Raw genomic sequence first — 10,403 nt, forward strand, 5'->3', positions numbered from 1 at the left:
CAACTTTTATGAAGGGTAACACTAAGCTAAGCGTCCGTTCACACTAAGCGTCCGTCCACACTAAGCGTCCGTCCACACTAAGCGTCCGTTCACACTAAGCGTCCGTTCACACTAAGCGTCCGTCCACACTAAGCGTCCGTTCACACTAAGCGTCCGTTCACACTAAGCGTCCGTCCACACTAAACGTTCCACCATACAATAAGCGCTGCTTCACACTAATGCACAAATCACATTACAGTGATTCACCAATAAGATAATCAGTAGGAGCCAAGAAGAGGATTCAAACGTATGTGCTCCGAGTACTCTCCGGTGTCGACCATCCGTTGACTATGATAGCTTGACACACACAGATCACACTAACGTGATGCATCAAATAAACAAATCCACAAGGGCCGTGACGAGGATTCGAACCTGCGTCCGGGAGCATCCCAGACACTGCCTTAATCGACTGAGCTACGACAGGGTAAAAGGGTTGAAACCGATTTGTTCATTTGATGCATCACGTTAGTGTGATCTCTGTGTGTGATGATGTAAGGGCAAAGAGGGAGAACGGCCTATTGACATAGCTCGGGTGAAGGGGGGGGGGGGGTGTAAAATCCTGGTTTGTGCCTCCGAGAGGCTACGGGATCCAGTAAGTTCAGTAGAACTTCGGTTTCAACCCTTTTACCCTGTCGTAGCTCAGTCGATTAAGGCAGTGTCTGGGATGCTCCCGGACGCAGGTTCGAATCCTCGTCACGGCCCTTATGGATTTGTTCATATGATAGCTTGAATTGCTCTGAAGGTTGCAGTTAGGAGCACAGAGAAGCTTGAGCAAAGATCAGCCTTAGGCGCAAAGCCTTGAACGTTTTTATGATGGCTTCAACCCGTGGGGCTGTTGAATGGGGCCGTCGCTGTCTCCAGGATCATCGTGTTAATGTGGTGTGGTGTAGACCAATGATCTAACATCTGGTGTGGAGGTTTAGAAGCATCCACCGCTCGGCATGGCCAAAAACGGGTCTCCAATACTCACCTAGTTGCACTCAGTTGTGCTTGCGGGGGTTGAGCTTCGGTTCTTTGGTCCCGCCTCTCAACCGTCAATAAACTGTTGAACAGATTCCCGAGCCTATTGGGCTCTATCATATCTACACTTGAAACTGTGTATGGAGTCAGCCTCCACAACATCACTGCTTAATGCATTCCATTTGTTAACTACTCTGATACTGAAGAATTCTAGCTAATGTCTCTGTGACTCATTTGAGTACTACGTTTCCACCTGTATCCCCTTGTTAGTGTTCTACCCGTATTAAATAGTTTGTCTTTATCAACCCTGTAAATTCCTCTGAAAATTTTGTAGGTGGTGATAATTTCTCCCATAACTCTTGCCTCTTCCAGGTATACCTTCGTAAGGTTTAATTCCCGTACCCTTTCCTTGTAACTCAGTCCTCTCAGCTCTAGGACTAGTCTGGTGGCGTACCTGTGAACCTTCTCTAACTTTGTCTTGTGTTTACCTAAGTATGGACTCCAGGCGCCTGTGCTCTTCCCGTGAACGGACCAGCCATAAGCTTGGCACATGGCCTCTGTTATACAGAATGAAAAGGTAACAACGGCACACCAACTGTGTCACAAATGTCGTCACAAAGGCGCCGTGATACAAGGGTAGGCTGACCCAGAATTGATTTAAAGTAATTTTCTAATTATTAATTAGGGCGACTTGACAAGGCTTATTATTATTATTTTTGGCATAATGTGGGGGGGGGGGTTGGAGGGGAAGCACTGGTCCAGTACCTGACAGATCAAAGTCCTAACCAATACACGAGGAAGTGGTCATTGATAGCTTAGCTTGCATAATTTGCATACTCATTCGCAAACTCATTTCGTGTATTAAGCAGTATTGTTAAAATTCCTCCCCCCCCCCTTCTCCCCCCCCCCCATCATATCCGTTTCAGAATTGCCGCTGGTCAGACCCACCCCCAAGACCCACCAACTGTCAATCAATCAAAAACTACTGAAAAAATAATAATTTATCTTCAATGAATATTATACATGCACACGAGTGTCAAGTATGTTCAGTGAAGCGTCTCTGATCAAACTTGATCTTTGAAGCATACTTTAAAACTTTAAACTCGGAAATCAAGTTTCCTTGAGTGACACGGCCGCCCTGGGCTGAAAGTAGCCAGGCTGGCAGCGCCTGGCTGTCCGCCTCTTGATTGATTGGTTGATTGACGGGTTGATTTTCAGTCTAGAAATTGCGTCTGTGTCAACTCCGGTAACTCCTCCATGTCTTCTTCACCGGTGCCTTGAGATACTGAGGGTGTGGGCTCCTGTGTGGGTGCTGTGGGGTGTGGTCTCCTGTGTGGGTGTTGTGGGGTGTGGTCTCCTGTGTGGGTGTTGTGGGGTGTGGTCTCCTGTGTGGGTGTTGTGGGGTGTGGTCTCCTGTGTGGGTGTTGTGGGGTGTGGTCTCCTGTGTGGGTGTTGTGGGGCGTGGTCTCCTGTGTGGGTGTTGTGGGGCGTGGGCTCCTGTGTGGGTGTTGTGGGGCGTGGGCTCCTGTGTGGGTGTTGTGGGGCGTGGTCTCCTGTGTGGGTGTTGTGAGGTGTGGTCTCCTGTGTGGGTGTTGTGGGGCGTGGTCTCCTGTGTGGGTGTTGTGGGGCGTGGTCTCCTGTGTGGGTGTTGTGGGGTGTGGTCTCCTGTGTGGGTGTTGTGGGGTGTGGTCTCCTGTGTGGGTGTTGTGGGGTGTGGTCTCCTGTGTGGGTGTTGTGGGGCGTGGTCTCCTGTGTGGGTGTTGTGGGGCGTGGTCTCCTGTGTGGGTGTTGTGGGGCGTGGTCTCCTGTGTGGGTGTTGTGGGGCGTGGTCTCCTGTGTGGGTGTTGTGGGGCGTGGTCTCCTGTGTGGGTGTTGTGGGGCGTGGTCTCCTGTGTGGGTGTTGTGGGGCGTGGTCTCCTGTGTGGGTGTTGTGGGGTGTGGTCTCCTCAGCAGGTGTTGTGATAGCAGGAGGAGCTTGGGCTCTGCGGGTGTCTCCGGGAAGGGGAAGAAGAGGTCGAGCTGCATCAACCATAAACTTGTTTGAACTGAAAATGAAACTTGTCTGAATCGAAGCATCGCGTGTTGAGCATTAGCCAGGCATTACTGAAGACGGCAGCCTGGCTCTCGGTCTCGGTCTCGGTCGGTCTCTGTGTGTGTGTGTGTGTGTGTGTATGTGTGTGTGTATGTGTGTGTATGTGTGTGTGTGTGTGTGTGTGTATGTGTGTGTGTATGTGTGTGTATGTGTGTGTGTGTGTGTGTGTGTGTGTGTATGTGTGTGTGTATGTGTGTGTGTATGTGTGTGTGTATGTGTGTGTGTATGTGTGTGTGTATGTGTGTGTGTATGTGTAATTACCTAAGTGTAATTACCTAAGTGTAGTTACAGGATGAGAGCTACGCTCGTGGTGTCCCGTCTTCCCAGCACTCTTTGTCATATAACGCTTTGAAACTACTGACGGTCTTGGCCTCCACCACCTTCTCACTTAACTTGTTCCAACCGTCTACCACTCTATTTGCGAAGGTGAATTTTCTTATATTTCTTCGGCATCTGTGTTTAGCTAGTTTAAATCTATGACCTCTTGTTCTTGAAATTCCAGGTCTCAGGAAGTCTTCCCTGTCGATTTTATCAATTCCTGTAACTATTTTGTATGTAGTGATCATATCACCTCTTTTTCTTCTGTCTTCTAGTTTTGGCATATTTAATGCTTCTAACCTCTCCTCGTAGCTCTTGCCCTTCAGTTCTGGGAGCCACTTAGTAGCATGTCTTTGCACCTTTTCCAGTTTGTTGATGTGCTTCTTAAGATATGGGCACCACACAACAGCTGCATATTCTAGCTTTGGCCTAACAAAAGTCATGAACAATTTCTTTAGTATATCGCCATCCATGTATTTAAATGCAATTCTGAAGTTAGAAAGCATAGCATAGGCTCCTTGCACAATATTCTTTATGTGGTCCTCAGGTGATAGTTTTCTATCTAGAACCACTCCTAGATCTCTTTCTTTATCAGAATTCTTTAAAGATTTCTCACATAATATATAGGTTGTGTGGGGTCTATGTTCTCCTATTCCACATTCCATAACATGACATTTATTAACATTAAATTCCATTTGCCAAGTGGTGCTCCATATACTTATTTTGTCCAGGTCTTCTTGAAGGGCATGACAGTCATCTAAATTTCTTATCCTTCCTATTATCTTAGCATCATCAGCAAACATGTTCATATAATTCTGTATACCAACTGGTAGATCATTTATGTACACAATAAACATCACTGGTGCAAGAACTGTACCCTGTGGTACTCCACTTGTGACATTTCTCCATTCTGATACATTGCCTCTGATTACTGCCCTCATTTTTCTATCAGTCAGAAAATTTTTCATCCATGATAGAAGCTTACCTGTCACCCCTCCAATATTTTCCAGTTTCCAGAACAACCTCTTATGTGGAACTCTGTCGAAAGCCTTTTTTAGGTCCAGATAGATGCAGTCAACCCAACCATCTCTTTCCTGTAATATCTCTGTGGCTCGATCATAGAAACTGAGTAAATTCGATACACAGGATCTTCCAGATCGAAAACCATACTGTCTGTCTGATATTATATCATTTCTCTCTAGGTGTTCTACCCATTTAGTTTTGATTAGTTTTTCCAATACTTTCACTATTACACTTGTCAATGATACAGGTCTATAATTGAGGGGGTCTTCCCTGCTGCCACTTTTGTAGATTGGAACTATGTTAGCCTGTTTCCACCCGTCTGCTACGATTCCTGTACACAGGGATGCCTGAAAGATCAGGTGAAGTGGAATGCTGAGCTCAGATGCACATTCTCTCAGAACCCATGGTGAAACGCCATCTGGGCCAGCTGCTTTGTTCTTACCGAGCTCCTTGAGCATTTTTTCCACTTCGTCTCTAGACACCTCTATGTGTTCTATGTTGTTCTCTGGAATTCTTATTGTATCTGGTTCCCTAAAGATTTCATTTTGTACAAACACACTTTGGAACTTTTCGTTTAGTGTTTCACACATTTCCTTTTCATCTTCCGTGAATCTATTTCCCATTTTCAACCTCTGAATATTATCCTTTACCTGCAATTTGTTGTTTATGAATTTATAGAATAGACCTGGTTCTGTTTTACATTTGTCCGCAATCCCTTTTTCAAAATTTCTTTCTGCCTCTCTCCTCACTGCCGTGTAGTTGTTTCTCGCATCTTTGTATCGCTGGTATGTTTGGGGGTTCGGCCTCTTCCTGTATTGATTCCATTTTTGTGTCTTTCGGTCTCTAGCCCTCTCGCAATTTCTATTGAACCAATCCTGTTTCCTAGTTCTGCATCTCTGTTTTGGTATAAATTTTTTTGTGCCTTTATCATATATTTCACAAAACTTGCCATACATCTCATTCACTTCCTTGCCTAGCATCAAGTCTGTCCAATTATACTCACTAAAAAAATTTCTAAGGTCACCATAATGTCCTCTCCTGAAGTCTGGTTTTTCAACTGCTTCAACCTCCTTATTTTCTTCCAGCTTATAACGCATTGCATACTTTATTCCCAAAAAGACATGGTCACTTTTACCCAAGGGAGGAAGGTACTGAATGTCAAATATCTCTTCCTCCTTCCTGGTAAATATCAAATCTAGCATGGAGGGAACGTCCCCTTCCCTCATCCTCGTAGCTTGTTTAACATGTTGATACAAGAATGTTTCCAGGATGAGGTCTACAAATTTACAGGTCCAAAAATCTTCTGTTTTAGCTTCATATGCTTCCCAGTCTATGGATTTCAAGTTGAAGTCACCGACTATCAACAGTCGTGATCTATCGTTATCCGCTCTCGCTATAATCTCTCTCATTATTGTTATAAGACCTTCACGTTTACTATCTAGCTCCTCCTTTGACCATGTGCTGCTTGGCGGTGGACTATATGCATTTATCATCATTAGTTTATCATCCTCATAGCAGATCTCTAGTGCTATTATGTCAACTTCTTGTGGATTGGCAGTCATTATTTCCTTCACCTTTAGGTGTTCTTTTACCAGCACAGCAACGCCACCGCCTTTCCTAATTTTTCTGTCCCGTCTCCAAATTGAGTAGCCCCTTGGGAATATGACCTCATTTAAAATAACATCTTCAAGTTTTGTCTCCGTGAGTGCAACAATGTCTGGTGTCTGCAGCTGTATTACATCACTTAACTCCAGTATCTTCGATCTCACTCCATCTATGTTGGTGTATGCAATCTTCAGGAACTTGTTCCCCCTCTCCTTATTCTTCACTCCCCCTCTCTCTATTGATTTTGTTGGTTTGCCTTTATGTACCACTTTACTGGTTTGCCTACCCCTATCACTTTGTAGAAAAAAGAATTTATTTCTTCTTCATTCCTGCTCTCATTTAAACGTTTTGCCTCGGCGAGGTTCAGTTTCAGCTTCTCTCTATCTTCTTTTGAAAGATCTCGTCTTAACGACCACCCTTTCCCATCCTCATCCCTTTGCAATTTTCTAGCATTCCTTAGTACTTCTTCCATCTGTTTGGCACCGTTTAGGGTGATCCTCAAAGGTCGATCTTTCCCTTTTACGTACCTGCCTATTCTCCTGTAGTCGCACACATTCTCTCTGTTTGTAAGACCTTCCACGAGGCCAACAATTTTATCTACTACTTTAGCTTCTTCTACAGCTCTTTCTGACCTAGATGTTATCGCCTTTTCTTTGCAGCCAAAAATGATCAGGGACTTACTCCGATCAACTGTGTTTTGCACCAACTTCGGGTTAGATGCCAATTCTTTCCTCACTTCTAGCCTAATGTTTGTTTTATCTTGGTTGCTGCAGTGTTTGACTTCCTTTACTGCTTCTTCTATTTTTTCCTTCTCCTTGGCCACTTGTGCATAAGTGAGTTGCGTATGTGAGTTGCATAAGTGAGATGTGTGTGTATGTGTGTGTGTGTGTGTGTGTATGTGTGTGTGTGTGTGTATGTGTGTGTGTGTGTGTGTGTGTGTGTGTGTGTGTGTATGTGTGTGTGTATGTGTGTGTGTATGTGTGTGTGTATGTGTGTGTGTGTGTGTGTGTGTGTGTGTGTGTGTGTGTGTATGTGTATGTGTGTGTGTGTGTGTGTGTATGTGTATGTGTGTGTGTGTGTGTGTGTGTGTGTGTGTGTGTGTGTGTGTGTGTGTGTGAAATCATATAAACAATAGTCTCCCCCGCACGGCTGTCTTTCACATTAATTGTCTAATCACAGGGTGTCTCTGGACGAAGGGTAACCTCGACCAATACCAGACTATGTGGTCACCGTCTGGGTGTCTCACTCTCCGTTTTCTACGTAGGAGGTTCTTTTTTTTTGTATCCTTTGTATATAGGCCTCGTTCGTCTTAATTGGCTAATTGGTTAATTGTTCACAGTGGTACGAGGTGGACCTTCGCCTCGGGTATTGAGTAACTAATGTAAGGTTGGTGTTTGACATATTTGTAAAGATTGGATGATAACATTATGTATCATTGGTGTGTTTGTGAATATATTAGGACACTTAACGAGTAGAATGCATTAATCACTCGCCAGCCCAATTCAATCTCAACCAACTGAATAAACGAGCTACAAATTTGAAAAGTTTCAATGGATCCAGGGCTTTGATACAGCACCGCCTTGGCTTATCGAAAAGAGAATTTACTCGTAAAATTTAATAGAAAATAATGTAAATACGTTTAAAATTAAAATTAAAATGTCTCTGTCACTGCCATTACCACTTAACTGTCTGCGCATATTTTTGTTTTTTTTTCTTTTAGTCATGCTACCTGAAAAGGCCTGGAATCTTGTGTTCCATTTTTTTATTAATACATTAGGTACATCTGAATTAGTGCAGCTACCCTAGGCTATATGAAGTGGTGTACAGTGTGTCAAAAAATCTGTGTTCCATCCTCCTCCTCCTCACTCTCACACTCTGCGGACATAGCACAAGTCCTCCTTTCACTGGTGTAAGTCTCCGCTGCCATTTCCTGGGTACACGAGGGCACTGGATCACACGCTCCCAACTTTCCTCAGCACTCCAGGATACATCCATCACACACACACACACACACGGTGGGACAGAACTCATCCACCAGACGTGCTGTGGTATAGGTCTGTTTACACCAAATCTTTCCTCCTCTGTCTGTCTCTCTGCCTGCCTGCTCTCTCTCTCTCTCTCTCACTGGAGCAGGGAGAGTGTGAGGCTGGACCACCCTTCACCCCCTAGCTAGAGCAGCCACAGCTCCGCTGTTATCAGCAGTTGCCACCAGGCAGAGTATTAGTGATGGATGCCAAGGGTATTCCTCACTGCCGTTGTCTGTGTATATACTCATCAAGACTGACTTCTGTAATTGATTGTCTCCTTAATTGCTCCTCCTCCTCCCCTCCTTCCCCCACATGACCTCTCTCTCCCTCACCACTATATTGTAGAATGTCCCATACTGACTGACTTTCGCACTCCTGGGCTAAGGTATGCTGAACTGTGTAATTACTATATGAGTACTGGAACACTTGATGATATATTGGACTTGTACCCAAGATTAACCATGTAATGTATCAATTATATAATGTATGTGATGTAACTATATAACCTGAACTTGTGAAAGCACCTTCATCACCTTCAGTGATTAAGTGCTTAATTGCACACTAGTTTCTCTATCAGCTATCTCACCCTGTCAGGGTAAGAGAGACAAATGTATGTGTATGCATGTGTGTGTATATATGTATGTATATATGTATGTATATATGTATATGTACGTATATATGTGTGTGTGTGTGTATAAAGTATATGTGAAAGCTGATCAGAATTCCATTTTACCTTTGTAAATGCACATTAAGGACACTATGTAAAAGACACATCGAACACTTTATGTAGGGCATACGTAAATCTATGTATCTACGTATGTACCTTAGCCTAGCATTTTAAAAGTACTACAATCACCTTTTGTGGTTGATTGTTCAATAAACCCCTGAACTATATGTTTAACAGATCTCTAACCCTGTCCATGGAGGACAGAAGAAAATGTATATATGCTGGTTAGCATTATCAATGTCTGGCCACGTCTGTGGTAGAAAACAAATTATCTTCCCTGTCCACTTCCAAATATATATTAACGTTCTGGTTAACTTTTACAAATATTGAGAAGGACAAGACCAAGATGGCTCTAACACTTGGATGATAGCAGCCATCGTCAGTCTCAAGATCGTCAGTCACAAGATCGTCAGTCACAAGATCGTCAGTCACAAGATCGTCAGTCACAAGATCGTCAGTCACAAGATCGTCAGTCACAAGATCGTCAGTCAACTCTTCAGGTGACAACAGGACTTGTGTTATTGTACCCCTGGCACTAGTACCTGAGGTACCCCAGGTTGTGCACTGGTACCTGAGGTACCCCCCAGGTTGTGCACTAGTACCAGGGTACCCCAAGTTGTGCACTAGTACCAGGGTACCCCAAGTTGTGCACTAGTACCTGAGGTACCCCCCAGGTTGTGCACTAGTACCTGAGGTACCCCCCAGGTTGTGCACTAGTACCAGGGTACCCCAAGTTGTGCACTAGTACCTGAGGTACCCCCCAGGTTGTGCATTAGTACCTGAGGTACCCCCCAGGTTGTGCACTGGTACCTGAGGTACCCCCCAGGTTGTGCATTAGTACCTGAGGTACCCCCCAGGTTGTGCACTGGTACCTGAGGTACCCCCCAGGTTGTGCACTAGTACCAGGGTACCCCAAGTTGTGCACTAGTACCTGAGGTACCCCCCAGGTTGTGCACTGGTACCTGAGGTACCCCCCAGGTTGTGCACTGGTACCTGAGGTACCCCCAAGGTTGTGCACTGGTACCTGAGGTACCCCCCAGGTTGTGCACTGGTACCTGAGGTACCCCCCAGGTTGTGCACTGGTACCTGAGGTACCCCCCAGGTTGTGCACTGGTACCTGAGGTACCCCCCAGGTTGTGCACTGGTACCTGAGGTACCCCCCAGGTTGTGCACTGGTACCTGAGGTACCCCCCAGGTTGTGCACTGGTACCTGAGGTACCCCCCAGGTTGTGCACTGGTACCTGAGGTACCCCCCAGGTTGTGCACTGGTACCTGAGGTACCCCCCAGGTTGTGCACTGGTACCTGAGGTACCCCCCAGGTTGTGCACTGGTACCTGAGGTACCCCCCAGGTTGTGCACTGGTACCTGAGGTACCCCCCAGGTTGTGCACTGGTACCTGAGGTACCCCCCAGGTTGTGCACTGGTACCTGAGGTACCCCCCAGGTTGTGCACTGGTACCTGAGGTACCCCCCAGGTTGTGCACTGGTACCTGAGGTACCCCCCAGGTTGTGCACTGGTACCTGAGGTACCCCCCAGGTTGTGCACTGGTACCTGAGGTACCCCCCAGGTTGTGCACTGGTACCTGAGGTACCCCCCAGGTTGTGCACTGGTA

This window comes from Procambarus clarkii, chromosome 27 (genome assembly GCF_040958095.1).
Source record: "Procambarus clarkii isolate CNS0578487 chromosome 27, FALCON_Pclarkii_2.0, whole genome shotgun sequence".
NCBI lineage: Eukaryota > Metazoa > Arthropoda > Malacostraca > Decapoda > Cambaridae > Procambarus > Procambarus clarkii.